General features: G+C 35.5%; 2 long non-coding RNA genes across 3 annotated transcripts in view; one reads left to right on the top strand and one right to left on the bottom strand.

The window, feature by feature from the left end:
- Nucleotides 1–2,386: 2,386 nt before the first annotated feature.
- Nucleotides 2,387–25,930, bottom strand: LOC141558733 (uncharacterized). Its single transcript, XR_012487131.1, has 4 exons — nt 25,772–25,930; nt 20,785–20,938; nt 6,999–7,104; nt 2,387–3,012 (listed from the first exon to the last, which is right to left on the bottom strand). It is a non-coding gene; the product is annotated as an uncharacterized LOC141558733 (long non-coding RNA).
- LOC141558734 (uncharacterized) overlaps nt 6,220–27,224 on the top strand; it is a 47,419-nt gene continuing 26,414 nt past the window's right edge. The window contains exon 1 of one of the 2 annotated variants that reach the window (XR_012487133.1): nt 6,220–6,309. This is a non-coding gene — a long non-coding RNA (uncharacterized LOC141558734). Of the gene's footprint in view, nt 6,310–15,161; nt 15,317–27,224 lie in introns of those variants that run through there. The other variant, XR_012487132.1, reaches the window with a different exon arrangement.

The raw sequence follows: 27,224 nt of genomic DNA, 5'->3' as shown, positions 1-27,224 counted from the left end.
GCTGAGTATCATCAATGGAAAAGCATTTCTCATGAATTAATACAAATGATCACTATGGTGATAACTTTTCTCATGAAAGGTATTGTCCACATATAGCATGGCTTCAACCTCATCAGAGTTCAAGAAGAGAAGCACTACTTCTCACCTACCTAAGGGAAAAGTAATTACAAATAAGTGTGGTTTACAAGGTGCTTACACAGGACATAGAGGTCAATGAAGTGTGCACGAAAAGAGGAGGTAATAGGAAGCCTCACTGTTGACCAATATTTGCAATGTTCTGTCACCCATCTTGGACCACTTCATTTTATTTTTATCTTTCTTCATTGATGAGGAAATTGAGGATTCAAGAGCTTCAATCACCTGATTTCTTATCATAGGATCCTAGATCTTGAGCCAAAACAGACTCCTAGGACCATTTAGTCCAAGCTCCTCATTTTATAAATGAGGAAATTGAGATCTAAGAGGTGAAATGATTTGCTCAACATTACCTAAGTTGTAAGCATCAGAGATAGTATTTGAGACTCCTGACTCCAGATCCTGTTTTTTGTTTTTTGGGTTTTTTTTTCCCCCTATAACATACTTGTGGTCACACAGAACTGGATTTGAATTGAGGTCCTTGAACAATAGATCCAGGATTCTTTCCCTATTGTTTGCTGCTTCCTAGGTTGTCATTGAGATCAGAAAGGGGAGAGGTGTTGTTTTTTTTTTAATGTAGTTTAGGTAATACAGGTATGCAATTAAATATTTGGTTACTGACTAATTCTGTCTCCTTTTCCCAGGCTTCCGTGCTGAGTGTCAGAAATGAGGAAATAACTTGGAACAGAAAAAAGCAGTCTTCCCGTCCAAGGCAGTCATTGGCAAATAAACACTAGCCAAAGAAGGAAGGAGAAGATTCATTTATAGTCCCTAAGCCAGTCAATGGTAAGGAGTTATCCAACCAAAAAGAAAAAAAGGCTGGAAGAAGGACCCGTTCCCACTCAGCCAATAAAAGGCAGAAAGCTGCAATGTTTCCCCCAGTGACTCTAGCCTCTCCATGTTGTCTTCGCAAAAAGCTAGTAATGCCTGGGGGGCACGGCAGGGCCAATGGGAAGCCCAGTGCCAGGTATCATTTGACCAACAGCTGGTAACAGGATTGCACAGGCTACCATCCTTGATGTCTGGATGGGCAGTCCTTCCACTGATGCTGCAGACCTTTTCCACTCCACACTTTCTTTTCCAATGTAATTATCTATGGTTTCTCATCAGGCCCCAGAAAAGTTTTTCTTTCCTCCCTAAGTTCCTAATCTCTCTCCAGATGCCAGTGTTCCCCTCAATCATTTATTATGTATTTTTTAAAGGAAACAACTGTTGATACACTCGGTGAAGATCAGTTGGTGTCAAACTCAAAGGGAAATGAGACCATTATATAATCCACAAGAATCCTTGCAGGTCACAGACTGACTTAGAAAACCACATGTTAACATTATTAATGTTCTATTGTATTTTTGTTTATTTTGTCAAACTTGTCCTAATTATTTTTTTAATCTATCTCCCTGTGGAGTGTTGCAGACAGCATGTGACCAGCTGTCCTCATGCTTGGTGAAGGGAACTCCCAATGAGGAGTTATCTATAGAGATAAATAGATATAGATGTATAGAAAAAATGGATAGAAATAGATAAAAAGATGAATATTTAAAGAGGTGGTAGAGATGGAAAGATAGATAAATGTGGATTTATAGAGAGATGGATAGAGAGAGATGGAGAAATAGAAAAATAAAGATGGATAAAGAAACATGGATGGAACTAGAGAGATGAAGCAGTAAAAAGAAATTAGACAGATAGTTAGAAAGACAGACACAGCAAGGAATTTGCAAGAGAAGTGACTTTGGAGTCAGGGTAATCTAGGTCAGGACCTGCCTCAGATACCTGCTGCCTCTGAGACATGAAGAAAGTCACTTAATGTCTCAGTGTTCTAGACTATGCTTTAAGACTCTCCATCAGAGATAAAGTCCCAACATGCACTGATAAGCTGAATTCCATATATCATTGACATCACAGGTCCAGTCTCTACTCCCTATTTAACTGTATACATTATATCAGCCCAGTACACTCTGATAAGCCCTTTGAAGGCAGACCCTGTCCCCCTTTTGCCTTTGTCTTCCCAGTATCTGGCAATAGTCACATGGTAGATGTTTAATGAATGTGTATTAAATTGATTTATTCCCTTAAACATGTCAATGCAGTGATTGGCCTGTGTTTAGTGGATGGGAAAAGCTTTGGACATCTGTATGACCTTCATTCCCACAGCTATCCCTGGAATAATACCCATAAAGACACAGAATTTCATTCCTTGCATTCACTGAGTGTGAACACACCTCTTGCCCAAGGAAGAGAAAGGAGATCCAGCTTATGATGCAAGTAATTTATTTTCTCAAAGATTCATTAGGCAGCAGGTCGTAGGAGATTGGGAGATGACTCAGATGATCTATCAGAGATGATTTTTAAAAGAGCTGTTACTTTTAGCATTTATCTAGTTGGGTTATATGTAAATGGCTCTGCTTGAGGTTCATGATGTATTTGGGCTGTACCAAAGAAGAACCAGCCTGAGCCCCAGCTCAAGGAAATTGGGGAAAATAGGAAAAAAAACCAGCCTTCTTGTGGCCCTGATGTTCAATCTGCTCTGAAAATCCCAGAGGAGGAACAAGGATCATCACTGCTCTCCTTCTCAAATTCCAAGCTTCATGAGCACCATGGTGATGACATCTCCCAAGAAGCGGGAAGCAATATATTGCTCACATGTAGCAGGGTTTCAAGCTTTTCAAATTTCATTTCAAGAAGAGGAGCATTGTTTCTCTTCTGCTTATGGAAAGCGAAGATCTTGGCAGAAGCACCAAGGGTCAGTGCTACCCAATCCAAGTCTTGACCTGACAGGATTTGGTGGGGTCTTCTTTATTCAAGACCTGGTATATGCAGGTTGCTTTGTTCAGAAAGCTCAAGCAATTCTTTTCATCAACATCTATTGGTTTAACAGCTCTGTGATGGAGAGAAAAGTCAACAAATATTTAACAAATACTTTCTTGTGCCAGGCACCAAGTTAAATAAATACTAGATACATAAAGATTTAAATAATTCTTGTCCTTAAGGAACTTAAATTCTATCAGAGCTCATATATACATAGACACATATATAAATATATACACATTTACGCACATAGACTATGTACAAAATATGCACAAAATAAATGCAAGATAATTTCAAAGGGAAGCACTAGAAACTGGAGGGATCAGGGAAAGCTTCATACAGGAAGTGCTGTTTAAATTGAGATTTTTAAGGAAAGTTTTTTTCTAAGGAGGAAAGCTAAAGAGCCAGTCCAAAGATATGGGGATGTGAGATGAAAATCTGTGTGTTAATTAACAGCAAAAAAGCCAGGTTAGCTGCAGTTCTAGAATGAGTGGAAGAGATGAATGTGTAATAGGACTGGAAAGGTAGGATTGACTAGGTAGTGAAGAGCTTTAAATGCCAACAGAGGATTTTTTTTTTTTTTTTTTTTTTTTTTTTGGATACTAAAGAGAGAGCCACAGGAGTTTACTGAGCAGGGGAGTGACCTCATCAGATTCAATAATGGCAGCTATGTGGAAGATGGATTGAAGAGGAATGGAACTTGGACTAAGGAGGTCATTTAGGAGACCAGTGTAATAGTCTGGGTGAGAAATGATGGGGGTCTGAGCTAGGGTGGTAGCAATGGGAGAAAAGAGTTGATATAACCCTAATTCCAACCAACTAACAAGCACTTATTAAGTACCTACTATTAAAAGCCTGTTAAGCACTGGTCATATATAAAAAAAAAATGACAAGCTCCTACCCTTAAGGAACTTACCTGTAAATATAGAAATATATACTTTTTGTAGAATAAATATAAGGAACTTTTTATGGGGTAGAAACAGAGGAGAAAAAAAGTCAGAATGGAAAGGAATTGGGCATAATTCAAGAAGTTACAATCAGATGGGAGAAAAGAGATTTAAAGATATTTAGTAAAGCAAATTCATGGAGTGGTAAGGAGAATGTCTTTCAAAATTATTCAGAAGTCCTCATCAGTGGAGATCTTTGAGTAGAGACTTGATGACTCTTTAAGTTTCAACAAATATTACTCATGAGATTAAAACTGATCCCCATCAGTGCCCTACCCTGCTTGCCTCAGGAAATGATCTTATCAGTACTTTAGTCCTTTTTTGCCAACTTTACCTAATTACTCAGAATCTCTCATTTCTGTCTCTCCTGTTTTTCTGTTTCTGCCTCTATTTTTCTGTCTCTGTTTCCCTGTCTGTCTATCTCTCCCTTTCTGGATGGCTAAAGTTGAAAAAGCAAGATAGAAAAGGAAAATATTAGAAATCAGTGGAATAAGGTGTAGTCTGGGATGTGGTTGGAAGATTAATTAAGGAACAATTTTGTCACTTGATTTAAAAGCCAATACAGGTAATTATATAATGTTAGGAGAAAATTGATAAGTAAGGTGTTACTGTGTAATAATTAAAATCTGTTATATACTACCACTCCTAAAATCTTTGGCAATAGATTAACTAGAAATAGTGAATCCCATAATAAGAAATGCTTGGAATAAATAGCTTTGTGTAAAATATAATATTAAGTAATTGAAATTATAAATTGAGGTTTTATATAATAATATTTGAAAATAGATCCAGGTATAATCAAATTTATTCTGATCTCATTTTAAATAAAATTTGTTGTTTATTGGTATTATACTGTATTAGGAATCTTGTTAGCTATGTGGTTTTAAGCCAAGTTACCTCAGTTGTGTATTTGTAATGTATATAGATATAAAGTCTAATGTTAATTTGATAATTTACTCTATTAGAAATGTTAAAATGTGAATTCTTTTGGGTTATGAAGTTAATTGTTAAAAGACTGATGTAAAAAGATAATAAGAAATCAGTAGCATATGAGTAATTGAGTTGGGTCAATATTTTAAGATTTCAGGATCAACTCAAGCTTATGCATTTAAAGTACTAAGAATTAGAACTAGAATTAGAACAAGAAACAGCAAAAAAAAAAATGATTAGAAATCAGTCTGTAACCAATTTTAGCCTAAAAATAAGGTTAAAAATAATCATCTGGTAAATTATTTTCATCCACCCACCTTTTCAAATAAATCTGTAAGAAGGCTTTATTAAATCTAACTATAAATCTAATTAAATATTGGATATGATAAAGATATTGGTTATTGTGATTTGTAATTATTATATAAGATCTCAAATGTTTCCTTTATACTGTTCAATTATTTCATTATCAAAGTACCTCTGAAAGCTCAGGTTTCTGCCTAAAAAAACTGGCCATGCCCTACCAGCATTAGGGCTCTCTATCTGGGCCCCAAAAGCAGGAATTCAGCTTTGAATCTTAGGATATTTTAGCCCAGCACATTTTAAGCTAACCTGATAACAAGTATGATTACAAACTTTTTGTAAAACTTTATATGTATTTCTTAGTATCAGATGCAGCTTGAAGTTCCCAGGCAGATAGAATTGGATAGCTGGAATGCTTTATAAATGAGAAGTCTCCTAGATAGAGATAGGGATCTCAGATCTTTCAGGAAGTAGAGGGAAATTTTATACAGAGCTGGGAATTGTCACAACATACCCTTTTTATAAAAAAGGAAATATATAAATTTATGGATAATAATCTTTTTTTTCCCTTAGGTGCTAAGAGTATTAATAAAGATTTAAATGTTCTCCATTAATGATCATAAATCCAGATTTGATTTGATTTGGTTTAAGCCAAAATGTGTCTTGTTGGGATCTGAAAGTTCTTTCCTTATCGGTATTATTAAGGAAAATTGCAATTTAACAGTAAAGGATATTTGTTATTTGGCATTAAGAAATTTATTAGCTGTATGGTCCCATGAAAGTTCTATTTATTTCAGTTTACTGTTCTGTAAGGGGAAAATAATAAAATCCACCTCCCAGGGTTGTTGTGAGGATCATGTGATTGTAAAACTATATGGCACAGTGCCTTGTATAGGACAAAAGCTATATGAATGTTAATTGGTTTTATCAAGAAGCATTTAAATAAATGTGTTTTGATTTGTTGTTGATTTCAATCAATCCCCTTATTCTAGGATATAACCCCACCCTGGATTCGGGCAGACGTCATGAGTTCAAATTCAACCTCACTTACAAGCTGGATGACTTTGGCCAAATTACTTCACCTCTGCCTACCTCAGTTTCCTCATCTGATAATAATAGCAGGATTATGAAGATAAAATGATCAAATGAAATAATAATTGTAAAGAACTCAGCATCATGCTTGGCACACTTGGTAAGTACTATATATAAATGTTAATTATTATTATCATTATTATTATCAAAATGGGAATAATAATAGTACTTAGTTCTCTACTATGTATTTATCTACTATATGTATGTACATATCTACTATATGTATGATTGATTTAATCTTACAACAAGGTGTTAACTCAATGGAATTAAGAGAATGATTCTCAAGTTTACAAGTACTTAGTACTTAGTATAGTTCTACAAATTGACACCTGTTCTACACGATTGACACCTATGATGATGTACTTATAATAGAGTATAGAAGAGACAAACAAGGACTGGGAAAGAGACATTCCGTCTCCCACCATCGTGGTGGCTGGCCTTTCTTCCTTCATTTCTCCATTGAAACTAAGACCCATTCTGGAGGGCCTCTAGAAACTAGCTGGGTCCTAGGTGAAGGAGACTTTTGGACTTTATCTCTGACATTTCTTGTGGTGATTATTCTGCTAAAAGGAAGACTGGTCCCAAGACCTCCAGAAAGCTAACCAGAACATTACAAGGAAGTATGAAGTATCTGATATCAGATTTGAACTCAGGTCCTCCTGACTTCAGGGCTGGTGCTCTATCCACTGCACCACCCAGCTGCCCCCTCATTATACTTCCTATTACACTACATAGCCTATGCTGGAGAAGGTGGCAGGAACAGTTGAGGGCCATCCAACATGAACTTACACATTGCAGCACTGAATTCCATCTTCATTACACTGACATTTGTAACAATTCTTAGTCATCCATTCAGATCTGAAGGGATGCATAATTCCATCCAGAGCCTTGCATCCTAAAGGAAAAAAAAAGACAATTAAAGGATCATCCTTCTGTAAGTTCCCTCTGATCTCATCCTATATGATTATTGACTTCCCTTCATGACATGGTCTACTGACCATTACTCTTCTAATCTCCATCTCCCCCAAGAGAAGATTTAAGAATTCTATGTATTCACTCCATCTCTCCAAACCCTAATAAGGCTCCACCTTCGCCATGTACAGGATTTGACCACTTTTCCATCCATTAGCTTTTTGTTTTCAAATACATATGGTGCTCTTTGTCTGTTATAACATGGGAGCAGCAAAGTGTAGTGGGAAGAAGATTAGACTAATAAAAAAAAAAAAAGGACTGGAATTGACCCATGTCACCCATGTGACCTTGGACTTGGACCGAAACATTCCTGAACCTCTTCCTACTGTAACACTATTAAGAGTCAGTGACCATTGCCCATTTCAAATTGTAAGATCCCCTGAAAGACAATGATGAGAGCTAAGAGTTCTTTTGGTATGAACCTTGGGAAAGGGCCTACAAGGCTTTTAGATGTGATAAACACTTTCTGGTAGTGATGATATAGGTTTTTGTTCTTCTGATCAATCAATCAATAAGCATATCAAGCATATCAACAATCTGTAATGTTCCTGGTATTGGCCAGGTATTGCAGATACAGACAGAAACAAAATAATCCTTGCCCTCAAGAAGCTTATATTCTACTAAATAGAAACAATATTCACACAAGCAAGTTTCATACACAAAGTATCATGCTTACTCTCTCTGTCTCTGTCTCTGTCTCTCTCTTTCTCCATACACACACATACACAAACACACACACTTATATGTATATATACACACATATATATATGCAATGTATAAGATGTATTAGAATGTTTAACAATCAGTTCTCCAGGAAAAAAAATGCACTGGAACATGTTTAAATTTAACCTGTATTATTAAGATTTACTTAGTCACTTTCTTAAGACTAGAAAATCAATAAATCAAACTCTGTTTCTAACATCTGCCCATTTCTGAGATATAAATGAAAATTTACTGATTAGCTCTTGTAAGCTGGTATGAATTGGTTCCAGCATCCCCTTTTATAGGTATGTGTAAATGTTTGCATGTTCTCATGTGTGTAGCATCAATTCAATTTTAGGGTCCGAATATGGTGGTACTGCTGTCCTTGATGGAGAAAAGTTGTTTTTCATAATTAACTTGGTAAATCTTTTTTTTTACTTTACATATAAATATTTTTCTATTTTTATTCTGTTTATAGTCCTTCCATTTTTATCCTTGAATGCCTTTAGGATATCTTGGTTGGATATTTTTTCTGAGCTTTATTTAAACTGGTTTTGCCTGCATTCTTTTCCTTTGTTTTATGATCCAATACTGCTCATAATTTTTTTCATCAGATTTTTACACACAAGTTTATATTCCAATTCAGTGTCATCTTTGGCAGAAACCTATATGACAAATAAGTCATATAATAAATGATAGTATGCTTACTAAATCACTTTCTAGATTCTTTTGGTTTTCTTGTAATAATTACTTTACATTGGCCAATATTTTGGATAAAATCATTACCATCAAAACTCATGTCATTTCAGTTATCCATTTCACATTTTTCTTCCCCCCCTTCCTTCCCTGCTTTTCCTTTTTTTTGTACTGAGTTTCTCTATCACACCCAGGCCAAAAGGGCAGTGACCATTCATAGGTCCAACTCCACCAATGATCAACTCAGGAGGACTTGACTCATTCCATTTCCAACCTGGGCCTATTCACCCTATCTTAAGCAATATAATCACTTCCAGTAGGAGAGACTCATTATTCTGGTTCTAGAAATAATGCAGGCTCTCAGTTGATTTTATCTCTTTTGCAACTTTGTTGATTATCTTATATATTTTGTTGGTATATGCTTGGTTGCTTGTTATCTCCCCATTATAATATGTAATCCTTGAAAATAGGGACTGATTCTGCCTTTCTTTGTGGCTCTAGAGCTTTACACAGTTCTTAGCACATAGTGGGCATTTAATAAATATTCCTTGATTTAATTTGATGCCCACCAGAGCAGGAGGCTTATCCTTTCTTTGATCCTCTTCCCCAATATAATTACAAAAGTACCCACCTTTTAGTTGCATTTTTTTTCTTCACCAGTATCATTCTGAGTTTAAGCATTCCTGACAATATTCTTATAGGACCATGACACTCTTTCTGTATGTTTCCCATGTCTTGAATGTTCTCCCTTCTCATCTCAGTCTCTTGGTTTCCTCAGCTCCTTTTGGACTCAATTTAAATCCTGATTTCTGGAAGATATTTTTCTAGCTTCTTCCCACAACCCCCAACTGCGAGCATCTTCCCTCTTAGACTTTTGTCAGACATGCCCAATCCTTTGTGACCCCAGTTGAAGGTTTCTTGGCAAATACTAAAGTGGCTTGCCATTTTATTCTCCAACTTATTTTACATATGAAGAAAATGAGGGAGACAAAGTTACCTGACTTGCGCAGGGTCACCCAGTGACTAACTGTGTGAGGCCAGATTAGAACTCAGAAAAGAAGTCTTCTTAACTCCGATCAGTGGTCCAATCACTGGCCACAGTCAGTGCTCCCCACTCTAAGATTCCCTTCCATTAAAGTGCATGTATTTTAAAAATAATTTGGGGCATATTGCCTCCCCTTAGAATATAAACTTCTTAAGGACAGGGATCATGTTTTGGTTTTTCTCACTATCCCCAAAATTGAAGTGCTTAACTGTTCACTCGGGAACCAACAAGTCAGGGCATCAAGTCAGGGCATTATGTGAGTAGATATAATAAAGGCTTTTAAGATTACACGTGGCTGTTCTTGAGCGCGCTACCTGTTATTAAACTATAGATTCAAGAGATCGTGGCCAGAGACCTTTGAAGGCCTCAGAGGAGGCGAGCCGGGTAGAGTTGACACTGCATAGGTCAGTGGTCAAAGGTATTCTGTTGGCCCTAGGACAGACTAGTAATTGTAACTGCCAGAAGTGCATGCTACAAATGGCTATCTATGACAGATTCCTGTGAAGGTCTGGTCTAGCTCCTTTTGTCAGGATAAGCAAAAGTCCTTGCCCCACGTGTGGACGCCAATTATAACGAGCTGTCGTCTCCAGAAGCTGCCGGATCGCTCTCTGGGAAGAGATCTGCTGTGTCTACTCAAATCTTTAAGACAGATTCTTCTTCCTGTAGTGAACCGTTGTCTCCAGGCAGTTGCTGTTAACTCTTGTCCTTAGAAGTGACTTCCCTTCTTGCAGAGAGCCCCGTCAGGCCTGATGTAATGCAGAGAGTCTTTCTTCTTGAATCCTGGCTCTGAATCTCCTCCAGCTCTTATCCTTCTCCAGGCCGATCTGCCCTCTGCGCCCATTGCTGTCTCTTTTTATCCTCCCAGAGAATGGGCGTGGGATAATGCAAGGGCTTCTGGGAAGAACCACCCCAGCCAATGAGCTTGCCCCCTCTATCAAGTCAATCTGAGTTCTCACCTTGTAATTGTCCAGAAAACCTGAATTCTCACCTTGTCACCATCCAGACAACCTCAGTTCTCACCTAGTAATCCTAACATCTCCCCCTTTCTTTTGATTTAGAACATAGGACAGTCATGACCTTGAAACATAAATCCATCAATATGGGAAGTATTACAGATAATTACATAAATTACATAAGCACATAGTAACATAGTAACGTAACACATGCTAGAAGTATATAACATAATCATAAATTGAAAATTTATAAATGTCCATAAGTCCATTGTCCATTAGTCTCATCTTGTGTGAGGAAGTCCAATGATTCCTGCTGGTTTTTAAAGTTCTTTAACAGTCTTCTTATTATCCATGATCTTTCAGTGTCAGATGTTTCTTAGATCTTCTCCTTTATTTTGAGGTCTTTCTCTTTTTCTGTCTCTCTCTGGTGGACAAGGCGAATATAACTCGTTGGCACCCATCTGATTCCTTCTCCTGCTGAAGAAATACAAGCAAACCCTCTCTCCCAGGCAGTTAACCTATCTAATTTCCTTCTATTTACCACTTTCTAAATCTCTTCTCATCATCTGACAATTACATTGGAGTTGTTTGCACTGGGCACAGCCCTGTTGGTTTAAAAGGCCTGTATTCTCCCCAAGTGTAATCCATTTTTGCAATCTGATTGCCTTTTGACTGATTGATCGTGTCTTAAAATTCTCTGGATGTAACCTCGGCTGCCATCATGCCCCACTTGGGGGGCTGAAGCTGGGTCCCACCTGTCATTTCCCTGGGTCAATCTACATTCGGAGGCCCAGTGGAGGCCCTTGTGACATTTTGGACATGGAGTTTTAGGTCTTCTCTCACCCTGTCTTCTCACTGTATCTCCATATCTACACGGAGCTCTTAGATGCCCAATTTTTCCACATTGAAAACATCGCCGAGTTTCTCTAGAAGGCCCTTGCCAGGAGGGACCCTGTCTTTCCACATTCATCATTGTCCGGGTGTAAAAAGCATTTGTTCCCACTGTAGCACAGCGTCTTATGATCTCCTCTAAAGGAGCATCTTTGTCTAATCCCCATATAATTCTTTTGCAAATCTCGTTGGCATTTTCCTTAGCCAGATGTCTGGTCATTATTTCTGTAGCTGAATTTTCTCCAATAGTTCTTTTGACAGCAGTTTGCAAACGTCCCACAAAATCTGCAAAAGGTTCATTGGGACCTTGCTCTATTTTAGTGAAAGCCTCTCCACGATCTTTCTGTCCAGGGAGGACACCCCAAGCTTTTATTGCAGCCTTGGCAATTTGTTCATATATTGTCATGGTATAATGAATCTGTTCCGAATTCTCTCCATACCGACCTTCACCAGCCAAGTGCTCAAAAGTGAATTGTGTGTTAACTCCTATTTCCAAATTGCATCTGACTTGAATTTTACATAATTCATGAAATTCCGAAAGCCATAATAAATTTTCTCCAGGTTCCAGGCATATCCTTGCTATGGATTTCCAATCATTCGGGGTTAGGACTTCATAAGACAAACCATCTAGTAACATTTTGACATAAGCTGATGTAGTCCCATAAAGGGTACAACCTTTTTTCAAATCCTTAATTTTATTCAAATCTAAAGGTGCATATCTTCTCATTTTATGACCTACAGAATCAATATTTTCAATCACAGGATATGCATGTATAAAATCACTTATATCCTGTCCTTCTCTCTTAGCTTTAACCAATGCTTTTTCTAATCTTGTCATAGGCTTAGGCTGCTTCACAGGCAATTCTGTTTGTGTTTCTGCCTCTTCCTCTCCTCCTTCTTGCTCCACCCATGAAGGGTTAATTGAGGGAGGAGATGGGAGGTGCTCCTGTTGCTCAGAATTGTACTTAACTTCATTGTTATCTGATTCATCCTTTTCACCTAGTTTAGTTGACACTTCCCCATTTTGCTCCTTCATCTCTTCCTTTAGAATAACATTGTTTAAAGCCAATTGGATTACATTGTATATATGAATTGTATCTTTGGAAATTGAGTTTGGCCTGGAATTGTAGTGTTCACCTAATTGCTTTCCTACTAATTCCCATTCATCTGGATCCAATTCTTCTTCCAGAGAAAAAGAAGGACATATAACCTTCACAGTTCTTAAAAGTTCAGTAATCTCCTCTAAAATTATAATCAATCCTTGGCTTTTCATAACCTTGATGATGCTCTCCAAACATTTTCCTTGAACAGAAGGTGTTTGCCCCATTTCACTATAAGAGATTCCTGGTTTAGCCCTTAATAAGTTAAGTTCCTTATTTATCTATTAGTATGCTCACTTAATCTTTAACAAAGTTTCCTCGTTACTCACGGTTCTGGGTCAGAGAGACTGAGATCTAGATCGGAAGCTTTTCCACTGGAATCAGGACTGTGTCTGTCCCTGTTCGGGCGCCAAATTGTGAAGGTCTGGTCTAGCTCCTTTTGTCAGGATAAGCAAAAGTCCTTGCCCCACGTGTGGACGCCAATTATAACGAGCTGTCGTCTCCAGAAGCTGCCGGATCGCTCTCTGGGAAGAGATCTGCTGTGTCTACTCAAATCTTTAAGACAGATTCTTCTTCCTGTAGTGAACCGTTGTCTCCAGGCAGTTGCTGTTAACTCTTGTCCTTAGAAGTGACTTCCCTTCTTGCAGAGAGCCCCGTCAGGCCTGATGTAATGCAGAGAGTCTTTCTTCTTGAATCCTGGCTCTGAATCTCCTCCAGCTCTTATCCTTCTCCAGGCCGATCTGCCCTCTGCGCCCATTGCTGTCTCTTTTTATCCTCCCAGAGAATGGGCGTGGGATAATGCAAGGGCTTCTGGGAAGAACCACCCCAGCCAATGAGCTTGCCCCCTCTATCAAGTCAATCTGAGTTCTCACCTTGTAATTGTCCAGAAAACCTGAATTCTCACCTTGTCACCATCCAGACAACCTCAGTTCTCACCTAGTAATCCTAACAGATTCCTATGACCTTCCTTTGCTCTGATCTTTTATATATATTTTCTAAGTTTATTAATTAACTCTCTATGTATGTATTTAGACAATTCCCACTTTTAATTATACTGTATTTGCTTTTTGTTATAGTTCCTCAAGCCTTCAGTAGTTCTCCTGGGTCAAATATTCTTGTGGACATATTCTTTTTCTAAAACCTCTGTCATCTGTCCTCCCTAAATCTAAGATATAGGTCAGATTACTCTAAGCTTTCCTCTTCTCTGTCAAAAATGTAAAGATGGAGGGGTTACTAACCAGCAAAATATTCATCCTTTCTTTCCCAGCAACCAAGTTTCTCCTTGTTCATAAAAATCTGATTTAGAATGTTACCTTCATTGAGCTTTCTACCTTTTGAAGAATGAGATTATCATCAAAATAAGGAAAAATTATTAACTGTCATGCTTTTGGCACAAAGAGAGCTCCAAAAGATTTCCAGATCAGTGTCATCTTTTGTCATTATTACATAGTGCAATTATGCCATTCTCATGGTGCACTTAATAAAAGATTGTTGGTTGATTATGATGAGTTTCTTGAACTCCTGAATTTCTTTCTGTCCTGATAATCTGTAGTTTACTCCAATCACTGATAATGTTTCTTTTTTTTACCTTTCTTGATCTTCATCCTAAAACTATCATTAAGTTTTCACCATCCCTGATTTCTCGTTATTTCCTTGAATATATCTTCTTAATAGTCAATGCTCTTTTCAACTTCCTCCAACTTTTATATATTTTGTTCCTTTTAAATAGAGTATATCCTTTCAGTTATTTTCCCATTGTGTTCTCATCCCATTAAGTTTCAATCAAATCAAAAAGTATTTATGAACTACTTACTATATGCCAAGTACCTGGAATATAAAGAATGGCAAAAAAATAAATAAAATACTCTTTTCTCAAGGAGTTCACAGTGTAATGAGGAAGATGGCATATTCACAAAGCTTTGTACAAACAAGATACATAGAAGATAAACTGGAGATAATTGCATTAGGACTCTTTTGTATCCAGATTATTACTCATACTTTGTTCATTTGTGTATCATGTGTTTTATTACTGGTTCTTTTCTTGTTTTTCGTCTTGGGTGATTTTCTGGGTGCCTCAAATTGTCTTCTTTTTATATTATAACTACTCTTTATGGAATAAAATTAGCTTGATGAGGAACTGTGGAAATTGTTTGAATCAAACTGACTCTAGCTCATAAAACTGACTTTATTTTTGAATATTTCAATTTCATTTTTATATAAATTCCACCAGCTTGCTAATCAGCAATTATGTGACACACTGTTTCATGTCCTAGACAGTGCACCTGCTTATTCTATCCTTTCTCAATCCCCCAAATTCCCCAAGCACCCCTCCCAATTCAGAAAAACCTAATCTTTTTTTTTCCACTCAAGGAGATTACCTAATATTGTGTCCTAGTTGATATTGTTTATGGTTCACTTCTAATGCATAAAATTATCTTCCCTTGTATTTGGGGTCTAGTGCCAAGCTGAGGAGGTCTGGTCCCAATTTGTTCTACAATTGGCATTTATTGATTAATAAATTGATATGCTTGGAAGCCTGAACCTTTGTTAACTTAGTTCAGATTTTGTTCGTCATAGTTTTTGGCAAAGTAAATTAAGGGGAGTAAAGATGATGAATGGAAGCCTTTTTTTAAAAAACGCTTGATCATTTTGGACATTTTTCTGAAGGGCTTCTTCAGAGAAGACTGTGCCCAGAGGTCAAACTGACCTTGAGATTAGACTTTTAGTAGGAGATAAAGAGCCCAGCAAGTATGTATTTATCTTCCTATCTTGTCCTTTTTTCCCTCTGTGTAAAACGTGCAGGAAAAAATCTTTGTCTTAGATTATGTTTGTAGAATATGCTACCTTTAAAAAATTCTATGGAGAAAATGCAACTAGTCATGAATAATTGTTATTTAAAAACTGTAGCCAAAGAGTTTAGAAAGATTTAGAAAGATTTTAAAAGTTTTCTTTTTAGAAAGATTTAAAGTTTAAAAAGATTTTAGAAAGATGAATGAAGTTTCAGTTTTATGATTGAAGAAGTTCTCCCAGCTAGTTGTAATTTGATGCTAAATTCACTGTCCCAGTAATCAGGACTTCTAGGATTTTAGCAAAAGATTAAGTTAAAAAGGAAAAATAAAACCTTGCAAGTTAGTTTCTCTCTTGTTTCAACCCCAGATAGATTGGGATTGAAATTAAATTTAGATAATCAAAAAAAAGAAAAATCTTTTTTCCTGGTTTATAGAAATTTCTTGTTCTATAAATAAATTAGAGATGGAATTTATAACTTTAATATTTTACTGTTAATTTCCAAATTATAGCAGCTGCTAAAATATCTTAATAAATTTTGAATGTTTGTAGATTATACTTTAGCATCTCTTCTTTATGAAGGGAAGGATTTGGAGTTGGGAAAGAGATCTGAGATGGGTTGATTCAGTTGGACTAGATTTGAGGCAAGTATTGAATAAGGAAGCCATCCTTTGCTCTTTGTCCTATCTGATAAGGCACTTAACAGAGCTATAGAAGTGCTGAAGTGCTTTAGTGAGTTTGGGGATCCTACTCTGTAGAATTTGTTCTGAGGAAAAATAAGAACAAAATTTTGAAAATTAAAGTTACAGGGACTTATCATCTTTCTCCTAAAGTTTGAGAATTATTGTTTTGTGAAATAAAGGAAAGACATTTCACTTGTTGGAGAAAAAAGGAGGGGGAATGAATCTGTGGTAAGCAGTGCAAATTTACTTATCCCTTTCTTGATCAAGAAAAGAGAAAAGCTTGTTTAGATCAGGAATCAACTTAAAAATAAATAAAATGTAATTAGGGCATGAAAAGGGAAATTGATAATGAAGGGAAGCCTATAAGTAGGGATAATAAAATTTAGCCATCTAGGATCACTTGCCCAACCCACAATGTTGCCTGATTTTACTGTTAAGAATACTAGGATAAGACATTCACAATGAGGGAAAATGGCAGGGTGAGGAGCTCAAAAACTAGGAATGTCTTTGGGGAAGGCTTAAATAGGACTTTTCGATGCCTTTTATGACAGAATGAGTTTAAGTAAATTAGAAGCAAGAGTACCAAAGAATATTGGGGAGAGGGAACTGCATCTGTAAGTTCTTAGAAATGTAAAAAGGTAATAATATTGAAATTAGGGTTGTTTAAAATTTTTGAGTTAAATTACAAAGGAAAAATACAATTGAAGAATAATTATTATTTAAATTATTTATTAAATTATTAATTTAATATAATTAAATATAAATTAAATAATTAAATTATTTAAATATCATAAATGGTATTAGAAAAATACATTCTCTTTTATATGGATGATGTTAGATTGTGAATGAAGCTGTTATTAGAATGTGATTTTAAAATAGAAAGTTAAATATCTAATTTAATATTTAATGGGGTATATTTTGTTTTAAAGTAGATAATAATAATGATGATTTACTGTTAAAGTTGAATAGACCCTTTAAGATATCCTTATCTGTGAGGTCCCTCTGGAATATGATTAGACTATACCATACTCTGCTCTGAATAATTGTTCTAAGAACAGATCCCCAACTTTTGAAACCTCCAAAGCAAGGGGCTGGGAATGCAAGGATGCTCCTTGGAGCCTTTCCCAACCTTTCCCTAGAATTGAACATGAAAAGCCTTAAGGGAAAGTAAATGGATGGGGCTATGTTATAAATGCAAAAGGAATTGATTTTACTTTGGGGGTGATTTAAAAGGCATTTTTTAAAGTTTAAAGTTAAAGTTTGTAAAATTAAAAGGTAAACATGCTACCATGAATCTTTGAAAATGAGTTTATGGTTACTTCTGGACTCTAAATTTTAAAATGCAGGTATCTAATAGCCCTAACAAACTGATACTTTGATTTTGTGTTTGGAAAATCAGATTTGACTTGGTTGAGATATGGCTGTAACTAAATTAAGATATGATGAAATATGTTCTATTAATTATGGCCTCAAAAGCAAAAAAAAAAAAAAATAGAGAAAATGAATGGATCAGGAAACCAGATTTACAATCTGGTCTCAAAAATTTATTAGCTCTGTGACAGTAAGTAATTTTACCTCTGTTTGCCTGTTTCCTCATTTGTAAAGGGGATAGGATTTGCATCCACCTTCCAATGTTATTGTGGGGATTAAATGACATAATGATTGTGAAATGCTTAGCACAATGTCTGGCATATGGTAAGCACTATATAAAATGTTGGCTATTCTTATTGTTTCTTTAATTGAATGTAATTGCTACATACCAGATAACTCTATAACAGATTTCAGAAATGGTTAGTATAAAATGCCAAAGGTGATAAAATTCATGATTTTTCTACATAAGATAATTTGAAAGTACATTTGACTGAACTGATGTTATCTAAAAATAAGTTTTGTTTTGTTTTGAAAGACATACTCATTGTGTGTCTAAATTTTCCCCTTATATTGTGAAATTTGAGAAATCATTGTCATAAATGGTATTAGAAAAATACATTCTCTTTTATATGGATGATGTTAGATTATGAATGAAGCTGTTATTAGAATGTGATTTTAAAATAAATAGTTAAATATCTAATTTAATATTTAATGGGGTATATTTTGTTTTAAAGTAAATAATAATGATGATTTACTGTTAAAGTTGAATAGACCCTTTAAGATATCCTTATCTGTGAGGTCCCCTGTGATTTTGTATTCAGGCTGATTTGATGTAAATTTTTAGTCCTGCTGAATGCATGTTTTAAAAATCTAAAGTACTAAAATCTGAGAACCTAAGAGATTAAGTCTTCTTACTGGCAGATTTTGGTAGAATTATCTAGGAATTTCTGTAAATAAGTAAGAATGAAAGAAACAGAGTCCCCTTCAGAGCTGTCCTAGGAATGAGACCTACTCTGAAATGTCCAATAAAGGACATTTCCAGGGATTAGACATGGGACATTTGGGATTCAAGATGAAATGATTAAGTGGACATTTGGACATAAGGAGACTTCATGTCATTTAATACTGGTGATTCTCATTGTATTGTTTTGCCCTTCTGTTTCATGGTATTTATGTTTGTTAAGTTTCCTTGATTGTCTTGTAAATCTCCCCTCTACAATTAAGTCCATTATGAGCCTTCTAAGGAATTTGGTTTCTAGCCTGACATACTTCACCTATATAATTTATTTAACAAGGCTTGTATCCTTAGGGGATATCAATTTTCTTATTTTTAAGCTTTGCATTAGGTATCACACTAAGCTATGCAAGAAGATGCTTCCCAATGTATTTATCTTAGTACATATTGTTGATAGTGAATAAGAGCACATTAAGAATCTTAGAAATTTTACTTATAAGTGATCCACTGGGGAAGGGGGAGTCTCTTCCTCCCCTATGAATCAAAGAGGGAGTTAAGAAAATTATGGGAATTATATGAGCCAAAGTGATACCCTCTTGTAAAATTGACTCATTTTGAGACTTGAGTTTTCATTTTCCTGTAAATCTCACCTGCTTGCTAATTGTGGGAGTTGAATGATATCCTGTATAAATCATGGAAAGTCCATTTGCTCATTCCTGATTCCCCCAAATCCTGAAATCCTACTTCCATCTTGAAAGTTCTTAATCTTTCCTCCAATTAGAAATCAGACTACCTAATTTTATATCTGGATTGACCACCTGCTAACTGTTTGCTTTTATTGCATAAAAATCTGTCTCCCCCATATTCAGGGTCTAGTACCAAATTAAGAAAGTTGGTTCTGATTGTTATACAGTTGGCATGCATTGCTCACTAAAATGATGTGCTTGGAAGCTCAAATCTTTGTTTCTTCATTTATATCAGATTTTACTTATCAGTGTAACCAGTTTTCTTCTGCCTCCTTCTTTTTCACTTTTAAAACTTTTCAAAATGAGATGTTCAAGATTCCAAGTCTTTTTATTCTTACCAGCCTTTATAAGGTATACTCCATGGATGCGATAGCTCTTCTGATACAATCATTCCTACCCTCCCTCCCTCCCTTCCTTCCTTCCTTCCTTCCTTCCTTCCTTCCTTCCTTCCTTCCTTCCTTCCTTCCTTCCTTCCTTCCTTCCTTCCTTTCTTCCTTCCTTCCTTCCTTCCTCCCTCCCTCCCTCCTTTCCTCCCTCCCTCTCTTCCTTCCTTCTTTTCTTTCTTTTCTTTCTTTCTTTCTTTCTTTCTTTCTTTCTTTCTTTCTTTCTTTCTTTCTTTCTTTCTTTCTTTCTTTCTTTCTTTCTTTCTTTCTTTCTTTCTTTCTTTCTTTCTTTCTTCTTTCCTTCCTTCCTTCCTTCCTTCCTTCCTTCCTTCCTTCCTTCCTTCCTCCCTTCCTTCCTTCCTTCCTTCCTTCCTTCCTTCCTTCCTTCCTTCCTTCCTTCCTTCCTTCCTTCCTTCCTTCCTTCCTTCCTTCCTTCCTTCCTTCCTTCCTTCCTTCCTTCCTTCCTTCCTTCCTTCCTTCCTTCCTTCCTTCCTTCCTTCCTTCCTTCCTTCCTTCCTTCCTTCCTTCCTTCCTTCCTTCCTTCCTTCCTTCCTTCCTTCCTTCCTTCCTTCCTTCTTTCTTTCTTTCTTTCTTTCTTTCTTTCTTTCTTTCTTTCTTTCTTTCTTTCTTTCTTTCTTTCTTTCTTTCTTTCTTTCTTTCTTTCTTTCTTTCTTTCTTTCTTTCTTTCTTTCTTTCTTTCTTTCTTTCGTGATAACTAATCTTTATCAGGCTTCCAAAAAGACCTTTAGGCCTTTTGCAAATAAATTGATGGCTAGTCATCTCTCCCCTAACTTGTATAGATGAAGTTAATTTTGCTAGTCTAGCTCCTATCAAAAAATAATTCCCATTATCAATATTTTTTTTAGCAAATGAGCATCCTATCTTGCAGAAGCTCATTCCACTTTTGCATAGTTCTTATTATTTGGATGTCAAGAAAAAATTAGTTGCCTTTCAACTTTCACCCCTTGTACTCTGTTCTGCCCCCAGAACAAAACAGAATGAGTCTATTCCCTTTTCCACATGACAGCTCTTCAGATATTTGAACAAAATATCATGTTGTCATACTCCCATCTCATCTCCAACCAACATGTCCAGTTTGTTCAACTGTTTATTTCAGTTTGTCTTCTGTTAAAATGGGGGTTGCAATAGTACCTACCTCCCAGTCTTGTTGTGAGGATCAAATTAATATTTGAAAAGTGTGTAGCACAGTAGGCACTCAATAAATGTTAGTTTCCTTCCATCCTTTACATTGCCAAAAATAGTCTGAAACAAGCTAAGACAGCTGACATACCTCGATGCCATTCACTCCAGGTTCCAAGGAGTGGATTCTTCCTCCTAGTTTTTCTCACTGCCTCTGATGTTCCCTCGGTGGCTATAATGTAACATTGTGCATGACACCATGATACAAACAGCATACAAAAAAGGAAGAAGCTCAGGAAACACTTCTGGAAAAAACCACAGAGGGATCACAAGTTTAGTGGTATAACCAGACAGATGTTGAAGGAGCAAGTGACATGAATTTGGGATTAGAAAATCTGGACATAATTTAAGGGTTTACCACTTATGAATTGTGTGACATTGATTGGGCAAGTCACCTCACTTCTCTGAGGCTCAGTTTTCTCATCTGAAAATGGGAATAAACATGTCTGTACCATTCTCTTCACCAAGTTACTGTGAGGAGAAAACTTTAAAAAGTACCATGATCAACTTGTAACAAATACATTTTCTAAGAGGGGAATACATGTGTGAGAGCTGTATATTAATGTGAACTTCTTTCTCTCTGATGATTGTCAGCTCCTGATGGTTTGTACATGCTACAGTGGACTGCTTGAGAAAACCATTCAATCATTTAATTAAGATGGAGCCTCTCACAATGCATTTCCTTTAAGTTTTTCTTAAAATATATATATATATATTATTTCTAAGCTTACATTACATTTATTTCTAAGTTTATTATGACATAAAAGGAGGAAGTCTTTGCAGAAAATTTCTATGATAAAGATCTGGTATACAAGATGTATAGAAAACGGATATTGATATGCAAAAACACAAACCATTCCTCGGTATCTCAATGATCAAAGAATATAAAAAAGGTGTTCTCAAAAAAAGAAAAGTAGGTTATCAATATATGTGTGATATATTACCTCATATCAAGGATATGAAATACACAGTTTTATACTATGCAAACAACATTCCCAAATGGGACAGAATCAGGTAAAATTTAACTAGGAAATATTTTGTTTTGTTTTTTAAAGTAAATAAGATGGGACAGTTAGATGACGCAGTGGATAGAGTACTAGCTCTGAAGTCAAGAGGACTTGAGTTCAAATCTAGACTGAGACACTTAACCACTTCTTAGCTGTCTAACCCTGGGCAAGTCACTTAACCCCAATTGCCTCAGAAAAAAAAAGAGTAAATAAGATATAATAAAACATAGATAATTTTAATGTGATTTTGTAAGTCAACATGGTCAGTGAAGATCCTTGTAAACACTTTAATAGCCTCTTTTTCTATTTGAGTTTGACACCATTGCTTCAATTAATAGTGAAATGGTCAGTAAATGTTTATCAAGTACCTAATATGAGAAAGGATTCTGGGAAGATGACAGAGTAAGTCAGAAAACATTGTTTCTCCAAATTTCTTCCCCAGAGAAAGATGAACATTGCCTTCAAGGGAATGGAAAGTAGCAGAAATAATCAAAAGTCAGGGTAAAGCAATTGTTCTCCTAAGATGTTCAGCATTAACGAAGTGCAAATACTTCTAGGCCAACTCTGTGAAACCAAAAAAAGCAACCAAAAACCAAAAATAGAAAGAAAATTGTGAAAAGTCAATTCACTTGAAATAGGGAACCAGAAACACAAAGAGATAATAAAACAAAAAATAATTAAAAAATATATATATATATATGTATATATATATATAAAGAAAATGTGAAACATCTCATCAGAAAAACAACTCATCAGGAAAGGATTGAAGAGAAATAATATAATAGAGTACCTGAAAATTATGATTAAAAAAAGAATTTTGATACAATGTTATAAAATTTATCAAGAAAATTTCCTCTAAAGTTTTAGAACAAGAATGCAGAGTAGAAATGGGGGGTGGGGAAAATCCACTAATCACTATCTCAAAAGAGATCCCAGGAGGAAAACTTATAGAATTATAGCCAAATTTCAAAGCTCCCAGGTTAAGGAGAAAAAATTGGAAGCAACAAGAAAAAAAATTAAATATCGTGGAGCTACAATAAGGATATTAACAAGTTTTAGCTGCTACTACACTGAAGGAATATAGATCTATATTTCCTAGAATAAAAAAGCTGAGGTTACTACCAAGAGTTACTTACCTAGCAAAGTTAAGTAAGTATAATCCTGAATGAATAAAAAAGAACATTTAATGAACTGAAATATTTTCAGGTATTTGTGACAAAACAGCAAATCTTAAGGGGAAAATTGGCACATAATATCCAGAAGAAATATAAATATTAAGTAGCAATTATAAGGGATCCAATAAGATCAAATTATTTACTTCTTATATATGGGAATTTAATTTCTTTTATACCTATATCTTTATTTGGCCACTTTGAAAGAAAAGTTTGGGCTGAGCTGAGTAGGATGGGAAGACCCCCTAAAAATAATAAAACAAAGTAGGGAGAGATAAAAAGGTGCTATCAACTCATAAAAATGAAGCAAAAAAAGGAAAATTTGATAGAGAAGACCTTAGGAGGAGGAATACTAGTACTGAAACCTTATTGTGTTGGGAACAGGTTAAAGAGGGAAAAACTATGTGTGTGTGTGTGTGTGTGTGTGTGTGTGTGTGTGTGTGTGTGTGTATGTGTAAAAGTCTAAATTCAGAAAGATATAAGAGGGCAAGAGGCTCAGTTTGGGAAAGAGAATAAGAGAGAGATTCCCAGAGAGGAGAATAGTTAAGGAATAGGAAAACAAGTTATTGGATAGAAGTAAAGTAGAGAAATGAGGAGGCATAGCTATAGGGTGAGAAGGATAGTGACAAAAAATAGGAAGGAAGAAAAAGGAAAATAAGTTGTTATAACTTAGAATGTGAATTGGATGAATTTACTCCAAAATGGAAATAGATAGTAGATTAAAATGTTTAATTCGAAAATGTGTTGCTTTCAAGAAATATTGTAAAACTCAGAGATAAAAACAAATATAAAATAAAAATCAGGAGTAAAATTTATTTTGTAAAAAATGTCAGGAAGGTAATCATGGTCTCAGACAAAGTTAAAGTTAAACTAGATTTAATCAGAAGAGAACAATAAGGAAGCTACATTATGTATCAGCCACATTAGTTAATATTATTTTAACTATTTAAAATCACTAGATGTTACAAAATTGGAATATTACTTTGGTGTAGAAAATGATGAGCTGCTAGATTGAAAATAATATAATATATAAGGTATATAATAATAAGTTAATATTATATACCTATATGATGTTAATTTATGATTTCCAAGCCAGGATGCTGTCTGCCGAGATCCACTCATATATGGATTTGACATCACCAATATGTGATAGGTTAATGAATTGATTCCCTAAATAATTTGGCAACTATACAGGATAGGACGGTGAGCCTTGTGGAGGGACTTTTGAAAGCATTTTCCTATAGATGGTATAGATAGTCTCTTTACTGAAACTAAAGACATTTTCTGAAAAAGTCTTGGTAACTAACATTATCCATATAATTATCACTGGCATAGTGATAATTCCTCGGAAGGAAGGATGTCAATTCTGCAAAATTAATTCTTTTGCTCAGACTTTTGGAAAGACATTGGGAGGAATTACCCTGCATAATAGGAGAACTAAGTAGCACAGGAGTCAGAAAGACTTCATGAATTCACATTTGGCCTCAGGCACTTACTAGCTTCACCCTGTTTGCTTTAGTTTCCTCATATATAAAATGTATAAAAATGAACTGGCAAAGGAAATGACAAAACCCTCCAGTGCAGAAAACCTCAAAAAGATCAAGAAAAGCCAGACATGTTTAAAATGTCTAAAATGAATAAAAACACCATCCTTCATAATGACCTACGTGTAAAATAGAGTCTTTATCAGTGCCCCCCGTGTTCCTTGCCTTTTTCCTTTTGCTTTCCTTCCACAGAGACCCTGAGAGTATTTCAGGCAGTGAGAGAAATGAAGGAGAAGTGGCCTGGTTTAGCTTTCCAAAAATATGTTTGACATGCTTCAGAACCCCAAGACAAGTCCATCAAATAAACATTGTCTCCTCTTTACAAATTGTGAAGCTGAGATCATAGCAGTTAAAAGACTTATTTTAAGCCACATATAGTAGAGGCAAGATGAGAACCTGCTGCTTGTGGTGACCAGTTCAACTTGTATATGAGTAGAAATCTGAAGCCCTCCACTGATGAGAAACTCCCTCCCTCCTAAGAAAGCCCATATCACTTCTGAAGAACCCTCTCTGTTTTTACATCTTTCTTGTTTTAAGCCTAATTTTTTCTTTCCACCGTTTGTTTCTATTGTTTCTAATTCTGCCTTTTGAGTCCAAATTGAATCCCTCTACCACATGACAGTTATTTATATACCTAAAGATAACTGCCATCTTCTACCAAGCCTTCTCTTTCCTTGGTTGAAAATCCTCAACAATTGTTACTTCCCTCCCCAGATTGCCCCCCCTCCCTTTAGTATCCTTAAGCATTTCAATTCCTTCCTAAACTGTGACATCCAGGACTAAACTCCAAGATGTGGCCTAATCAAAGCAGAGAATATTGGGATTATCACTTCCTCACACTTGGAAATTTTGCTTCAAGTAAAGTGAATAAGTAAAATTATCTTCCCAAAGTCACACAGTTTCTCCTTTGAATCTTGTGATTCTATAAAACATCCTCATATTAATTTCTACTCTTTATTAATAACAGCTTCAACAACTACCACAAGAAATCACATTTACATTTCTCATTGATGTCTATGAAGTCCATTCTTCACAACAACTTTGTAAAGTAGGTAATGCAAGTACTAAAATTCCTATTTTACAAATGAGGAAACTAAGGCTCATTCGAGAGACTGGGTGACTTGCCCTTAGTAAGATATCTAGAATTTGAACTCGGATCTCCTGAGTCCAAGTTCAGTTTTCATGCTGGCATGCTGACTCCCATTGAGTTTACTCTCTAACTTCTCCTGAAAGAGGTGAAAAATCTCACATAAAAGCCACAAAGGACAGAATGATTTTCTACAAATAAGTAAACACAAAAAGCATCTTCACGATAGCATAGCTAATGACTAAGCAGACTGCACAGAATGACTTACCATTGTGCTTAATGAAAGCTGACTTGCACAAATAGATGTTCCTCAGAGAATTCAGCCCAGCAGAATTGAGTCGAGAACTCTATCGAATAATGGAAGAGACACAATGGTAGTGAGAACAGAGGCAATCTAAAACTTTTAATGTGTGGGCAGCCCCAGGAGGCCCATGGGCAACCCAATAAACAGCTAGAAAAGGAAGAATGAAAGTCCTTGATTGTTGCAGAAATCTTACAAGCTGTTATCTTTATGAGAAAGATGCAGTGTTTCATTCTCCTTTATCTGCTGTTCTTCCCTGGATGCCCTGACTCAGAGACTATGTCTCAACTCTTCATTCTCAGAAGTGTTATATACTATCATTTCAGCCCACTGAAAGCGAGCAAGATCAACTCCTCTTAATATTAGTCCCTTCCTTCTGTTGTACATCTCTAAATTAATTTCACATGACTATCGATATCTTTTATTTCTTTGAAAACTGCCTGTTTATATCCTTTGATCATTTGTTAATTGGAGAATGACTTGTACTTTTATAATACATATATTTGTATATACATGTGTATATATATACTATGTACAGATAGCATATACATAAAAAGGACACACATATAAACACAGGACATATGTTTACCAAATGCATACATATGTACATACGTATACATATATTCCTATCTCAACCCCCTCCCGTCAAAGTCACTGCTTTCAAGAAGTTCACAGTCTAAAGGAAGAGACAACATGCAAGCAATTATGTATGAACAAGATATATAGACATATACAAAATGTGATAAATAAAATAGATAAAAACTATGTTATATTCTATATAATATTAAATTGTATGTGATGTAACATAAAAGCATATATAATTATATGTTAAATGTATGTATGTATACATGAATTAAAAACACAGATTTCTTCAAGGCTCATTTCACATTATATCTTCTTACATTACATTTCTGCGTGTCTCACTTTTTTTATCTGTAGCCCTAAACCTTTGCTTAGTGCCTGATATATAGAAGGTGCCTAATAAGGGTTTATGAGTTGATTGTGTTCATCCATGAGTCTTTACCCAATTTCAAATTAATCATCACCATCAGGTTAATCATGTGCTTTTTAAAAATATATTTTTATTTAAAGTTTTGAGTTTCAAATTCCATCCCTCACTCTCTCCCTCCTCCCTGAAACAGCATCAAATATAGATTTTGTGCATGCAGTAATATAAAACATTTCCATACTAGTCATTTTGTATAAGAAGACTTAAATAAAAAGAAAAAAAAATGAAAGTGAAAAACAGAATGCTTCAGTCTGTATTCAAACCACATCAGTTCCTTCTCTGGAGGTACATAATGCATTTCATCAATAGTCCTTTGGGATTGTCTTAGATCATGACATTGCTGAGAATAGTTAAGTCATTCAAAATTCTTCAAAGAATAATATTGCTGTTACTGTGTAAACATATTCCTAG

This window comes from Sminthopsis crassicaudata, chromosome 2 (assembly GCF_048593235.1).
Source record: "Sminthopsis crassicaudata isolate SCR6 chromosome 2, ASM4859323v1, whole genome shotgun sequence".
In the NCBI taxonomy this organism is placed as follows: Eukaryota; Metazoa; Chordata; class Mammalia; order Dasyuromorphia; family Dasyuridae; genus Sminthopsis; species Sminthopsis crassicaudata.
The sequence above is the reverse complement of the archived record's forward strand: the minus strand, read 5'-3'. Positions and strand labels throughout refer to the sequence as shown.